This window comes from Lithobates pipiens, unplaced genomic scaffold (assembly GCF_037356315.1).
Source record: "Lithobates pipiens isolate NorthernLeopardFrog02 unplaced genomic scaffold, aLitPip1_a1.2 Scaffold_8, whole genome shotgun sequence".
NCBI lineage: Eukaryota > Metazoa > Chordata > Amphibia > Anura > Ranidae > Lithobates > Lithobates pipiens.
Window position 1 is genome coordinate 692,459,086 of NW_027507903.1, and position 15,341 is coordinate 692,474,426.

General features: G+C 60.8%; 1 pseudogene; it reads right to left on the bottom strand.

Moving 5' to 3' along the window:
- Position 1: 1 nt before the first annotated feature.
- Positions 2-15,210, bottom strand: LOC143962554 (monocarboxylate transporter 13-like; annotated as a pseudogene).
- Between the last annotated feature and the right edge of the window lie 131 nt (positions 15,211-15,341).

The following is a 15,341-nucleotide window of genomic DNA, read 5'->3' on the forward strand; positions in this document are numbered from 1 at the left end:
CAGAACCAGCGGCGGTCAATCCAGTCCAGAAACTGAGGTGGAGCAGGATACGTTTGGGGGGTGAGATCCGCCAGCCAGCCGGCAATCAAACGTCCGCAAACATCTGCAATGCCCACCAGGGACATTAATATGGCCGCCTGGCTTTCTCCGACTCCCCTCACCCGCATGTGGGCGACCAGGTGAATGTACGGCACAAAGTATGCAGCATTGATCAGTGTGATGGCCAGACAGTACTGCAGAAAGGGCCAACACGGAGAAGTTCCCACCCCCATAAAAAAGAGCGCTGATGGTGTGGAGGATCCGCCCCTACCGGAGGCAGGAGGGCCCACAAGGCACTGAATTTAGGGTGATCCCCGACAGGAGGAGCATGGCACCCCGCCAGGAGTACCTCTCCACCAGATACTGCAGAAGGGGCGTCAGGGCGAAGGAGAACACCCCGCAACCCGTCAGCACAAACCCCTGTGGCCAGAGTACGCCGGCGGGAAAAACACGAGGACACGGCCGCCATCGAGGGGGAGAAGATCAATGCCCATCCGAGCCCTGCAGAGAAGAAGAGACAAAGAGTTACCCCCAAAAAATTCATACTCACAATTTACAGCCCCCCCCCCCCACCGCTGGGTGACCAAGAAAGGAGCTACGAGTCTGCCCCCCCCCCCCCCCTAGAGTGCGACCCAGAAAGGAGCTATGAGTCTACCCCTCCCCCTGCTGGGTGACATGGAGTTCACAATCTGGGAAATGATGGAGGTGTAAGGAAGTCCCGCCCCCTAAGCCTCACCTGGGATGACTTACCTGTCACGACTCCAATACTGAGGTAGAGCTGGTAGAGGTGAGTGCAGAAGAGGCCAAAAACATCCCCAGAGAAGAGAGAACTCCGCCCACAGCGACCACCCGCCGATATCCAAACCGGAGGGCGAGGGCACAGCCCAGCGGGCCTGGGGAATAAAAAAAAAAAGAGATGAGGGGCCGTACGTGATGCATGAGGGGGAAGAGGGGCCACGGCGTGATGCATGAGGGGCCGCGGCGTGATGCGAGAGGTTGGGCAAAGGGCCGCGGCGTGATGCGGGAGGGGGCGAGGGGCCGCGGCGTGATCAAAGAGGGGGGCGAGGGGCCGCAGCATGATGTGGGAGGGCAACGAGGGGCCGGGGCGTGATGCGAGAGGGGGCGAGGGGCCGCGGCGTGATGCGAGAGGGGGGCGAGGGGCCGCGGCGTGATGCGAGAGGGGGACGAGGGGCCGCGGCGTGATGCGAGAGGGGGACGAGGGATTGCGGCGTGATCAGAGAGGGGGGCGAGGGGCCGCGGCGTAATGCGAGAGGGGGGCGAGGGGTCGCGGCGTGATGCGAGAGGTGGGACGAGAGGTCGCGGCGTGATCAGAGAGGGGCCGATGCGGGAGGGGGACAGGGGGCGAGGGGCCGTGGCGTGATGCGGGAAGGGGACGAGGGGCCACGGCGTGATGCGGGAGGGGAGTGAGGGGCCGCGGCGTGATGCGGGAGGGGAGTGAGGGGCTGCGGCGTAATGCGAGAGGGGGTGAGGGGCCGTGGCGTGATGCGAGAGGGGGGCGAGGGGCCGTGGCGTGATGCGAGAGGGGGACGAGGGGGCCACGGCGTGATGCGAGAGGGGGACGAGGGGCCGCGGCGTGATGCGAGAGGGGGTGAGGGCCCGCGGCGTAATGCGAGAGGGGGACGAGGGCCCGCAGCGTGATGCGAGAGGGGGCGAGGGGCCCCGGCGTGATCAGAGAGGGGGACGAGGGATTGCGGCGTGATCAGAGAGGGGGCGAGGGGCCGCGGCGTAATGCGAGAGGGGGGCGAGGGGCCGCGGCGTGATGCGAGAGGTGGGACGAGAGGTCGCGGCGTGATCAGAGAGGGGCCGATGCGGGAGGGGGACAGGGGGCGAGGGGCCACGGCGTGATGCGGGAGGGGAGTGAGGGGCCGCGGCGTGATGCGAGAGGGGGCGAGGGGCCGTGGCGTGATGCGAGAGGGGGGCGAGGGGCCGCGGCGTGATGCGAGAGGTGGGACGAGAAGTCGCGGCGTGATCAGAGAGGGGGACAAGGGGCCGCGGCGTGATGCGGGAGGGGGACAGGGGGCGAGGGGCCACGGCGTGATGCGGGAGGGGGACGAGGCGCCGGGCCTGATGGGTGAGGGGATGCGGGAGGGGAGTGAGGGCCGCGGCGTGATGCGGGAGGGGGACGAGGGGCCGCGGCGTGATGCGGGAGGGGGACGAGGGGCCGCGGCGTGATGCGGGAGGGGGACGAGGGGCCGCGGCGTGATGCGGGAGGGGGACGAGGGGCCGCGGCGTGATGCGGGAGGGGGACGAGGGGCCGCGGCGTGATGCGGGAGGGGAGTGAGGGTCCGCGGCGTGATGCGGGAGGGGAGTGAGGGTCCGCGGCGTGATGCGGGAGGGGAGTGAGGGGCCGCGGCGTGATGCGGGAGGGGGACGAGGGGCCGCGGCGTGATGCGGGAGGGGGACGAGGGGCCGCGGCGTGATGCGGGAGGGGGACGAGGGGCCGCGGCGTGATGCGGGAGGGGGACGAGGGGCCGCGGCGTGATGCGGGAGGGGGACGAGGGGCCGCGGCGTGATGCGGGAGGGGGACGAGGGGCCGCGGCGTGATGCGGGAAGGGGACGAGGGGCCGCGGCGTGATGCGGGAGGGGGACGAGGGGCCGCGGCGTGATGCGGGAGGGGGACGAGGGGCCGCGGCGTGATGCGGGAGGGGGACGAGGGGCCGCGGCGTGATGCGGGAGGGGGGACGAGGGGCCGCGGCGTGATGCGGGAAGGGGACGAGGGGCCGCGGCGTGATGCGGGAGGGGGACGAGGGGCCGCGGCGTGATGCGAGAGGGGGGCGAGGGGCCGCGGCGTGATGCGAGAGGGGGGCGAGGGGTCGCGGCGTGATGCGGGAGGGGGACGAGGGGTCGCGGCGTGATGCGGGAGGGGGACGAGGGGCCGCGGCGTGATGCGGGAGGGGGACGAGGGGCCGCGGCGTGATGCGGGAGGGGACGAGGGGCCGCGGCGTGATGCGGGAGGGGGACGAGGGGCCGCGGCGTGATGCGGGAGGGGGACGAGGGGCCGCGGCGTGATGCGGGAGGGGGACGAGGGGCCGCGGCGTGATGCGGGAGGGGGACGAGGGGCCGCGGCGTGATGCGGAGGGGGACGAGGGGCCGCGGCGTGATGCGAGAGGGGGACGAGGGGTCGCGGCGTGATGCGAGAGGGGGACGAGGGGCCGCGGCGTGATGCGGGAAGGGGACGAGGGGCCGCGGCGTGATGCGGGAAGGGGACGAGGGGCCGCGGCGTGATGCGGGAAGGGGACGAGGGGCCGCGGCGTGATGCGGGAAGGGGACGAGGGGCCGCGGCGTGATGCGGGAGGGGGACGAGGGGCCGCGGCGTGATGCGGAGGGGGACGAGATGCGGGAAGGGGAGTGAGGGGCCGCGGCGTGATGCGGGGAAGGGGAGTGAGGGGCCGCGGCGTGATGCGGGAAGGGGACGAGGGGCCGCAGTGTGATGCAGGGGCGGATCAGGCACTCTATAGTACTTACTCATTAGTTGCTGCACGGCGACTGCGCATGATGTCACCCAGGAAACACTGCTGGAAGTCGACTCAAAATACTCCACAATTCCGGGAAGAAAATCCCAAATGATCGCAGCGTTCCGAATACAAGTCCAGCCTGGAGGAAGCAGGAGAGGAGCAACACCACACCCATGTGTCCGCCATACCGGGGCAGAGACGTCTGATCTGGAGGGGAGGGGGGAGAGGAAATAATACAGGTCACTGATGACTGACATTAGGAGTAAGGTGTAGCGAAAGTCCATAGAAAAGAAATCCACAGGATGGCGCTCCACACAATTCACAAGGTGGTCAGCAGAAGGTGGCCCCACATTACCAAGGCCCCATGAACGATGTGGAAAGCTCCAGGTCAGGGTGAGAAAGCCGGGGGACAGATATGACGATTCTCAATGAAAACCTTCTTATCAGAGATCACCGCAGATGAATTCAGCCCATAAAGGTATAAATGTACCCCATGGTGGGGCAACATTAATATAATCGGAGATAAACTCACACGCTCCACAAATAAAATAAAAAAACACGCTTGTAACGTTTTCAACAGTCCCCACCAACAAGATGGCCACCACTTCCCGGTATATATCAGCGTCACGTCACCGACTCCTCGCTACGTTGTTTGGTCATAGATCGATGTCATAAGGTGGGTACAGGTGAGGGACGCCCCTGATGATGTCAATCTAGTCAGGTGGGAACAGGTGAGCATCTATGTGGGTACAAGCGAAGTGGACTAAATCAAGACGGGTACATGTGAGGTATATGGAATCAGGTGAGTACAGGTGAGGGGTACAGATGGGGTATATGGAATAAGGAGGGTACAGGTGAGGTGTACAGGGTCAGGGTGGGGGTGTACGGGAATCAGGTGGGTACAAGTGAGGTGTACGGAGTCAGGTGGGCACAGGTGGGGGAGTGTTGGATGTACAAAGTCAGGTGAGTACAGGTGGGGGGGGGGGGGGATGTACAGAGTCAGGTAGGTACAGGTTAGGGGGTTTACAGACTCAGATGGGCACAGGCGAGGTGTTCAGAGTCAGGTGGGTACAGATGAGGTGTATGGAGTCAGGTGGGCACAAGTAGGGCGGGGTGTACAGAGTCAAGTGAGCTCATATGAGGTGTACCGAGTCAGGTGGGCACAGGTGGGGGATTTACAGAGTCAGGTGGGCACAGGTAGGGGGCGTACAGAGTCAGGTGGGTACAAGTGGGGTGTACAGAGTCAGGTGGGTACAGGTGCGGGGGGGGGACAGATTCAGGTGGGTACAGGTGGGGGTGTGTACATAGTAAGGTGGGTACAGGTGGGGGGTGTGGGGGGGGTGTACAGAGTCAGGTGATTACAGGTAGGGGGTTTACAGAGCTAGGTGGGCACAGGTAGGGGAGCGTACAGAGTAAGGTGAGTACGAGTGGGGGGGTGTACAGAGTCAGGTGGGTACAGGTGCGGGGGGGGGGGGCAGAGTCAGGTGGATACAGGTGGGGGGTGTACAGGTTCAAGTGGGTACAGGTGGGGGTGTGTACATAGTAAGGTGGGTACAGGTGGGGGGTGTTCAGAGTCAGGTGGGCACAGGTGAGGTGTAAAGAGCCAGGTGGGCACGGTGGGGGGTTTACAGAGTCAGGTGGGTACAGATGGGGTGCACAGAGTCAGGTGGGTATAGGTGCGGGGGGTACAGAGTCAGGTGGGTACAGGTGCGGGGGGGGGGGGGGGCAGAGTCAGGTGGATAAGGTGGGGGTGTGTGTTCAGAGACAGGTGGGTACAGGTGGGGGGTGTGTGTTCAGAGACAGGTGGGCACAGGTGGGGGTGTTCAGAGTCAAGTGGGTACAGGTGGGGGTGTACAGTGTCAGGTGGGCAAAGGTGTGGGTGGTGTACAGAGACAGGCGGGGGGGTACAGAGCCAGGTGGGCACACGTGTGCATGTGGGGGGGACACAGCCAGGTGGGTACAGGTAGGGGGGGTGTACAGATTCAGGTGGGCACAGGTCTGGAGGTGTACAGATTCAGGTGGGCACAGGTCTGGGGGTGTACAGATTCAGGTGGGCACAGGTCTGGGGGTGTACAGATTCAGGTGGGCACAGGTCTGGGGGTGTACAGATTCAGGTGGGCACAGGTCTGGGGGTGTACAGATTCAGGTGGGCACAGGTCTGGGGGCGTACAGATTCAGGTGGGCACAGGTCTGGGGGCGTACAGATTCAGGTGGGGGGGTGTACAGTCAGGTGGGTACAGGTGGGGGGTGTAAAGAGTCAGTTGGTACAGGTGGAGGTGTATGGAGTCAGGTGCGCACAAGTAGGGCGGGGTGTACAGAGTCAAGTGAGCTCATATGAGGTGTACCGAGTCAGGAGGGTACAGGTGGGGGTGCAAAGATTTAGGTGGGCACAGGTGTGGGGGGTGCACAGAGTAAGGTGGGTACAGGTGGGGGGTGCAAAGATTTAGGTGGGCACAGGTGTGGGGGATGCACAGTCAGGTGGGCACAGGTGTGGGTGGTGTACAGAGACAGGTGGGGGGGGGTACAGAGCCAGGTGGGCACACGTGTGTGTGTGTGTGTGTGTGTGGGGGGGGGACCCAGGTGGGTACAGGTATGGGGGGTGTACAGATTCAGGTGGGCACAGGTCTAGGGGTGTACAGATTCAGGTGGGCACAGGTCTGGGGGGTGCACAGAGTCAGGTGGGGGGTGTGTACAGTCAGGTGGGTACAGGTGGGGGGTGTAAAGAGTCAGGTGGGTACATGTGAGGTGTATGGAGTCAGGTGGGCACAAGTTGGGCGGGGTGTACAGAGTCAAGTGAGCTCATATGAGGTGTACCGAGTCAGGTGGGTATAGGTGGGGGGGGTGTAAAGAGTCAGGTGGGTACAGGTGGGGGGTGTAAAGAGTCAGGTGGGTACAGGTGGGGGGGTGTAAAAAGTCAGGTGGGCACAGGTCTGTGGGTGTACAGAGTCAGGTGGGTACAGGACTGGGGGGTGTACAGAGTCAGCTGGGTACTGGTGGGGGGTGCAAAGATTTAGGTGAGCACAGGTGTGGGGGGTGTACAGATTCAGGTGGGCACAGGTCTGGGGTGTACAGAGTCAGGTGGGTACAGGTCTGGGGGTGCGCAGAGTCAGGTGGGCACAGGTCTGGGGGGGTGCACAGAGTCAGGTGGGGGGTGTGTACAGTCAGGTGGGGGGTGTAAAGAGTCAGGTGGGTACAGGTGAGGTGTATGGAGTCAGGTGGGCACAAGTAGGGCGGGGTTTACAGAGTCAAGTGAGCTCATATGAGGTGTACCGAGTCAGGTGGGGGGTGTAAAGAGTCAGGTGGGTACAGGTGGGGGGTGTAAAAAGTCAGGTGGGCACAGGTCTGCGGGTGTACAGAGTCAGGTGGGTACAGGACTGGCGGGTGTACAGAGTCAGGTGGGTACAGGAGGGGGGTGCAAAGATTTAGGTGGGCACAGGTGTGGGGGTGCTCAGAGTCAGGTAGGTACAGGTGTGGGGGGTGTACAGTCATTTGGGTACAGGTGGGGGGTGTACAGAGTCAGGTGGGTACAGATGGGGGGGGGGGTGTACAGAGTCAGGTGGGCACAGGTGGCAGGTGGTGTACAGAGTCAGGTGGGTACAGGTGGGGGGTGCAAAGATTTAGGTGAGCACAGGTGTGGGGGGTGTACAGATTCAGGTGGGCACAGGTCTGGGGGGTACAGAGTCAGGTGGGTACAGGTCTGGGGGGTGCGCAGAGTCAGGTGGGCACAGGTCTGGGGGGGTGCACAGAGTCAGGTGGGGGGTGTGTACAGTCAGGTGGGGGGTGTAAAGAGTCAGGTGGGTACAGGTGAGGTGTATGGAGTCAGGTGGGCACAAGTAGGGCGGGGTTTACAGAGTCAAGTGAGCTCATATGAGGTGTACCGAGTCAGGTGGGGGGGTGTAAAGAGGTCAGGTGGGTACAGGTGGGGGGTGTAAAAAGTCAGGTGGGCACAGGTCTGCGGGTGTACAGAGTCAGGTGGGTACAGGACTGGCGGGTGTACAGAGTCAGGTGGGTACAGGAGGGGGGTGCAAAGATTTAGGTGGGCACAGGTGTGGGGGGTGCTCAGAGTCCAGGTAGGTACAGGTGTGGGGGGTGTACAGTCATTTGGGTACAGGTGGGGGGTGTACAGAGTCAGGTGGGTACAGATGGGGGGGGGGTGTACAGAGTCAGGTGGGCACAGGTGGCAGGTGGTGTACAGAGTCAGGTGGGTACAGGTGGGGGGGGGTGTACCGAGTCAGGTGGGTACAGGTGGGGGGTGTACAGAGTCAGGTGGGTACAGGTGTGGGGGGGGACAGAGTCAGGTGGATACAGGTGGGGGTTGTGTTCAGAGTCAGGTGGGTACAGGTGAGGTGTAAAGAGTCAGGTGGGCACGGGTGGGGGGGTGTACAGAGTCAGGTGGGAACAGGGTGTGGGGGGGGGGGGTGTGCAGAGACAGGTGGGCCCAGGTGTGGGTGGTGTACAGAGACAGGTGGGGGTGTACAGATTCAGGTGGGCACAGGTGGGGGGGTGCACAGAGACAGGTGGCTACAGGTGGGGGGGGGTGGTACAGTCAGGTTGGTACAGGTGGGGGGTGTAAAGAGTCAGGTTGGTACAGGTGGGGGGTGTAAAGAGTCAGTTGGTACAGGTGAGGTGTATGGAGTCAGTTGGGCACAAGTAGGGCGGGGTGTACAGAGTCAAGTGAGCTCATATGAGGTGTACCGAGTCAGGTGGGTACAGGTGGGGGTGCTCAGAGTCAGGTGGGGGGGTACAGAATAAGGTGGGTACAGGTGCGGGGGATTGGGGGGATGTTCAGAAGTCAGGTGGGCACAGGTGAGGTCTAAAGAGTCCGGTGGGCACGGGTGCGGGGTGTACAGAGTCAGGTGGGAACAGGTGTGGGGGGGGGGGTGTGCAGAGTCAGGTGAGCACAGGTCTGGGGGGTGTACAGACTCAGGTGGGCACAGGTGTGGGTGGTGTACAGAGACAGGTGGGGGGGGGTACAGAGTCAGGTGGGCACACGTATCTGGGGAGGGGGACAGAGCCAGGTGGGTACAGGTATGGGGGGGGGGTGTACAGATTCAGGGTGGGCACAGGTCTGGGGGGTGCACAGAGACAGGTGGGGGGTGTAAAGTCAGGTGGGTACAGGTGTGAGGGGTGTACAGAGTCAGGTGGGCACAGGGGGGGGGTGTACAGAGTCAGGTGGGCACAGGGGGGGGGGTGTACAGAGTCAGGTGGGCACAGGTCTGGGGGTGTACAGAATCAGGTGTGCACAGGTGTGGTGGGTGCTCAGAGTCAGGTGGGTACAGTTGTGGGGGGGTGTTTACATTCAGGTGGGCGCAGGTGCGGGGGATACAGAGTAAGGTAGGTACTGGTCTGGGGGTGTACAGAGTCAAGTGAGCTCATATGAGGTGTACCGAGTCAGGTGGGGGGTGTAAAGAGTCAGGTGGGTACTGGTCTGGGGGGGTGTACAGAGTCCTGCAGGTGAAGTCTCCGGCAGGCTGAACCACCTCCTCCCAGCTGTGAGAGGAGAGCCCCCGTCACTGCTGGGAGAAGGAGCGTCTCTCTGTCACATGGAGGGGGTGGGGTATATCCATCTGCGGGAGGGGGGGTGTAGTATATATATATATATATATATATATATATATATATATATATATATATCTGAGCTGAGGGGTTATCTACAACGGGGGAATGGAATCCACCAATGGAGAAACGATCTTATCATGGAGGGTGATCAGAAGGAAGTGACTCCTAGTTATAGAAGGGTGGTCGGAGTCAGAGGGGCGGATCTCCCACACTTCAGGTGTCCCCATCCCTACAGCATCCCACAAACACAATCCCCCTTCTGATTAGACAGCCAATCAAAACCTGCGGAACCATCCTTAAAGAGTCATGAACTGTACACCAAAACCCACCCCTGGGGAACCGTCCTCGAAGAGTCATGAGCGCTCACCTCCAACAAACCACCTTCCATGAGCAGGACCCGCCCCCTGAGGAACCCCAAACCCCACCCCCCGAGAGAACCATCCTCTGAGCTGCAACAAATATGGAGGAACCATCCTCCATGAGTAGTCATCCCCTCCCCCTCCCCCGGGAACCATCCTCCATGAGTAGTCATCCCCTCCCCCTCCCCCGGAACCATCCTCCATGAGTAGTCATCCCAAACCCCTCCCCCGGGGAACCATCCTCCATGAGAAGTCATCCCAAACCCCTCCCCCGGGGAACCATCCTCCATGAGTAGTCATCCCAAACCCCTCCCCCGGGGAACCATCCTCCATGAGTAGTCATCCCAAACCCCTCCCCCGGGGAACCATCCTCCATGAGTAGTCATCCCAAACCCCTCCCCCGGGGAACCATCCTCCATGAGTAGTCATCCCAAACCCCTCCCCCGGGGAACCATCCTCCATGAGTAGTCATCCCAAACCCTTCCCCCGGGGAACCATCCTCCATGATGAGTCATCCCAAACCCCTCCCCCGGGAACCATCCTCCATGAGTAGTCATCCCAAACCCTTCCCCCGGGAACCTCCTCCGTGAGTAGTCATCCCAAACCCCTCCCCCGGGGAACCATCCTCCATGAGTAGTCATCCCAAACCCCTCCCCCGGGAACCATCCTCCATGAGTAGTCATCCCAAACCCCTCCCCCGGGGAACCCTCCTCCGTGAGTAGTCATCCCAAACCCCTCCCCCGGGGAACCCTCCTCCGTGAGTAGTCATCCCAAACCCCTCCCCCGGGGAACCATCCTCCATGAGTAGTCATCCCAAACCCCTCCCCCGGGAACCATCCTCCGTGAGTAGTCATCCCAAACCCTCCCCCGGGGAACCATCCTCCATGAGTAGATATCCCAAACCCCTCCCCCGGGGAACCATCCTCCATGAGTAGTCATCCCAAACCCCTCCCCCGGGAACCATCCTCCATGAGTAGTCATCCCAAACCCCTCCCCCGGGGAACCATCCTCCATGAGTAGTCATCCCAAACCCCTCCCCCGGAACCATCCTCCATGAGTAGTCATCCCAAACCCCTCCCCCGGGAACCATCCTCCATGAGTAGTCATCCCAAACCCCTCCCCCGGGGAACCATCCTCCATGATTAGTCATCCCAAACCCCTCCCCCGGGGAACCATCCTCCATGAGTAGTCATCCCAAACCCCTCCCCCGGGAACCATCCTCCATGATTAGTCATCCCAACCCCTCCCCCGGGGAACCATCCTCCATGAGTAGTCATCCCAAACCCCTCCCCCGGGAACCATCCTCCATGAGTAGTCATCCCAAACCCCTCCCCCGGGAACCATCCTCCATGAGTAGTCATCCCAAACCCCTCCCCCGGGAACCATCCTCCATGAGTAGTCATCCCAAACCCCTCCCCCGGGAACCATCCTCCATGAGTAGTCATCCCAAACCCCTCCCCCGGGGAACCATCCTCCATGAGTAGTCATCCCAAACCCCTCCCCCGGGAACCATCCTCCATGAGTAGTCATCCCAAACCCCTCCCCCGGGAACCATCCTCCGTGAGTAGTCATCCCAAACCCCTCCCCCGGGAACCATCCTCCATGAGTAGTCATCCCAAACCCCTCCCCCGGGGAACCATCCTCCATGAGTAGTCATCCCAAACCCCTCCCCCGGAGAACCATCCTCCATGAGTAGTCATCCCAAACCCTTCCCCCGGGGAACCATCCTCCATGAGTAGTCATCCCAAACCCCTCCCCCGGGAACCATCCTCCATGAGTAGTCATCCCAACCCCTCCCCCGGAGAACCATCCTCCATGAGTAGTCATCCAAACCCCTCCCCCCGGGGAACCATCCTCCGTGAGTAGTCATCCCAAACCCCTCCCCCGGGACCATCCTCCATGAGTAGTCATCCCAAACCCCTCCCCCGGGAACCATCCTCCGTGAGTAGTCATCCCAAACCCCTCCCCCGGAGAACCATCCTCCATGAGTAGTCATCCCAAACCCCTCCCCCGGGGAACCATCCTCCATGAGTAGTCATCCCAAACCCCTCCCCCGGAGAACCATCCTCCATGAGTAGTCATCCCAAACCCCTCCCCCGGGAACCATCCTCCGTGAGTAGTCATCCCAAACCCCTCCCCCGGAGAACCATCCTCCATGAGTAGTCATCCCAAACCCCTCCCCCGGGAACCATCCTCCATGAGTAGTCATCCCAAACCCCTCCCCCGGAGAACCATCCTCCATGAGTAGTCATCCCAAACCCCTCCCCCGAGAACCATCCTCCATGAGTAGTCATCCCAAACCCCTCCCCCGGGAACCATCCTCCGTGAGTAGTCATCCCAAACCCCTCCCCCGGGGAACCATCCTCCATGAGTAGTCATCCCAAACCACTCCCCCGGGGAACCATCCTCCATGAGTAGTCATCCCAAACCCCTCCCCGGGAACCATCCTCCATGAGTAGTCATCCCAAACCCCTCCCCCGGGAACCATCCTCCATGAGTAGTCATCCCAAACCCTCCCCCGGGAACCATCCTCCATGAGTAGTCATCCCAAACCCCTCCCCCGGGAACCATCCTCCATGAGTAGATATCCCAAACCCCTCCCCCGGGGAACCATCCTCCATGAGTAGTCATCCCAAACCCCTCCCCCGGGGAACCATCCTCCATGAGTAGTCATCCCAAACCCCTCCCCCGGGAACCATCCTCCATGAGTAGTCATCCCAAACCCCTCCCCCGGGAACCATCCTCCATGAGTAGTCATCCCAAACCCCTCCCCCAGGAACCATCCTCCATGAGTAGTCATCCCAAACCCCTCCCCCGGGAACCATCCTCCATGAGTAGTCATCCCAAACCCCTCCCCCGGGGAACCATCCTCCATGAGTAGTCATCCCAAACCCCTCCCCCGGGAACCATCCTCCATGAGTAGTCACCCCAAACCCCTCCCCCGGAGAACCATCCTCTATGAGTAGTCATCCCAAACCCCTCCCCCGGGAACCATCTTCCATGAGTAGTCATCCCAAACCCCTCCCCCGGGGAACCATCCTCCATGAGTAGTCATCCCAAACCCCTCCCCCGGGAACCATCCTCCATGAGTAGTCATCCCAAACCCCTCCCCCGGGGAACCATCCTCCATGAGTAGTCATCCCAAACCCCTCCCCCGGGGAACCATCCTCCATGAGTAGTCATCCCAAACCCCTCCCCCGGGGAACCATCCTCCATGAGTAGTCACCCAAACCCCTCCCCCGGGAACCATCCTCTATGAGTAGTCATCCCAAACCCTCCCCCGGGAACCATCTTCCATGAGTAGTCATCCCCAAACCCCTCCCCCGGAGAACCATCCCTCTATGAGTAGTCATCCAAACCCCTCCCCCGGGGAACCATCCTCCATGAGTAGTCATCCCAAACCCCTCCCCCGGGAACCATCCTCCATGAGTAGTCATCCCAAACCCCTCCCCCGGGGAACCATCCTCCATGAGTAGTCATCCCCAAACCCCTCCCCCGGGGAACCATCCTCATGAGTAGTCACCCCAAACCCCTCCCCCGGAGAACCATCCTCTATGAGTAGTCATCCCAAACCCCTCCCCCGGGAACCATCTTCCATGAGTAGTCATCCCAAACCCTCCCCCGGAGAACCATCCTCTATGAGTAGTCATCCCAAACCCCTCCCCCGGGGAACCATCCTCCATGAGTAGTCACCCCAAACCCCTCCCCCGGAGAACCATCCTCTAATGAGTAGTCATCCCAAACCCCTCCCCCGGGAACCATCTTCCATGAGTAGTCATCCCAAACCCCTCCCCCGGAGAACCATCCTCTATGAGTAGTCATCCCAAACCCCTCCCCCGGGGAACCATCCTCCATGAGTAGTCATCCCAAACCCCTCCCCCGGAGAACCATCCTCCATGAGTAGTCATCCCAAACCCCTCCCCCGGGAACCATCCTCCGTGAGTAGTCATCCCAAACCCCTCCCCCGGGGAGCCATCCTCCATGAGTAGTCATCCCAAACCCCTCCCCCGGGAACCCTCCTTTATGAACAATGAATATGCCTCATACCACCAGTCACCAATAAGATTCCAGGTTTCAGTTGATTGAAGCATGAAGAAGGAAATCACTGACGCTCTGAGGACCGCCCCTGAGTAGGCTGGACCTAACACACTGCCAATCAGGAGAAAGGATAACAAACTGCTCAGTCTCACCTCCTGTCACATGATCCCCGGTGATGGCTCCTCCCACATTGATCTCAGTGCGGGACGATGGAACGCTGCAGGAGGCCTGAAAAAACAGTGTCAGTGCTGTACGGGGTCCGCATCAATAAGCCCCACCCAATCCCCCTCCCCAATCCCTCTCCACCAATCCCCCTCCCCCAATCCCTCTCCACCAATCCCCCTCCTCCTCCTCTGGGTGATCTCTGCACATTGCGGGGTCTGTTGCAGATTCCTCCCTTTTTTTTTTGAAGAAACCCCCTGTGTGTTTCTCTGTGTACATGTGTAGAGTGAATGGGAGGGACTTTATAATTATCAATCAGCTGTGCACCTGCAGGGCTTTAATAAGGAAAGGGGGCGGGGTCTGCATCCCTTTAGATGTGATTTCCTATTGGAAGGATCTCCCCAAAAAAAGGTCATTTGTGTTGCAGGAGATGCACAAAATGTGACATGTATCTCTGTGCAGACTTCTAGGAAAATCAGTCAGCCAATCACACAAGCAGGATAGGACATAATATCTGGGGGCGGGGCACAGAAGTGACAATGATTGCCGGAGTTCTGCCATATATCGCCCCCCATGGGATGGTCTCCGCCCCGTCCTGTGCAGGCGCAGTGTTTGTGTAGTACGGAGGAGAAGGAGATTCGGGAAATCTCGGAAGATGAGCGGTGCACAGAGTCCGGGTTGAAGCCCCCCATCCAGGTGCACAGAGTCCAGGTTGAAGCCCCCCATCCAGGCGCACAGAGTCCGGGTTGAAGCCCCCCCATCCAGGCGCACAGAGTCCGGGTTGAAGCCCCCCCATCCAGGCGCACAGAGTCCGGGTTGAAGCCCCCCATCCAGGCGCACAGAGTCCGGGTTGAAGCCCCCCATCCAGGCGCACAGAGTCCGGGTTGAAGCCCCCCATCCAGGCGCACAGAGTCCGGGTTGAAGCCCCTCCATCCAGGTGCACACAGGGCGGCACATATTAGCGGGCCCTCGCTTCCCTCGGCTCTGTGTATTCTGACTCTATGTACACTTGGATGGTTGGGGTAGAACCCGGACGCAGTGCGCAGGCGCCGCTCGTCTCCGTATATTTCCGGAATGTGGTTGTGCTGAGTTCTGCGCACTACACAGCGTACACCATCCGATGGACGGACTCTAAGGAAGAACTCCGCTCATATTCTCTCTGTGATTTCCCATGACGGTGGAGTTCCCCTTTAATATGTGATTTGGGGGGATTAGGGATGGGGGTTCAGGAAGGCTCCGCCCCCTCACTCCTCCTCCAATCACATTTCATACATTCCTCATATATATATATATATATATATATATATATATATAATATCTCTGTATACACCCCTCCCCCTATCATATCTCTCGGTGGTGGGTATCGGGTATATGGTGGGTGGGTGGGTGGGGGTAGGTAGGTAGGTAGGTGGGTCGGTAAGTACCGTTACATTACCTCGTGCCGGTGGCTGTCAGTCGTCAGGTGCGGTGGGCGGGGATCTCGGTGATGTTTTTGAATGGAGGGGGCGGTGGTTATTGTGACCTGCGATGCAGTGTGCGTTCCACAGGGCCGGAAGTGTATTGCGTTCCATAGTAGCGGGGGTGTATTGCGTTCCATAGGGCGGAAGTGTATTGCGTTGCACAGGGGCGGAAGTGTATTGCGTTGTACAGTTGCGGTGTAGTGTCACAGTTTGATGCCTATCACAGGATGGTGCGGAAGTGACGTTGT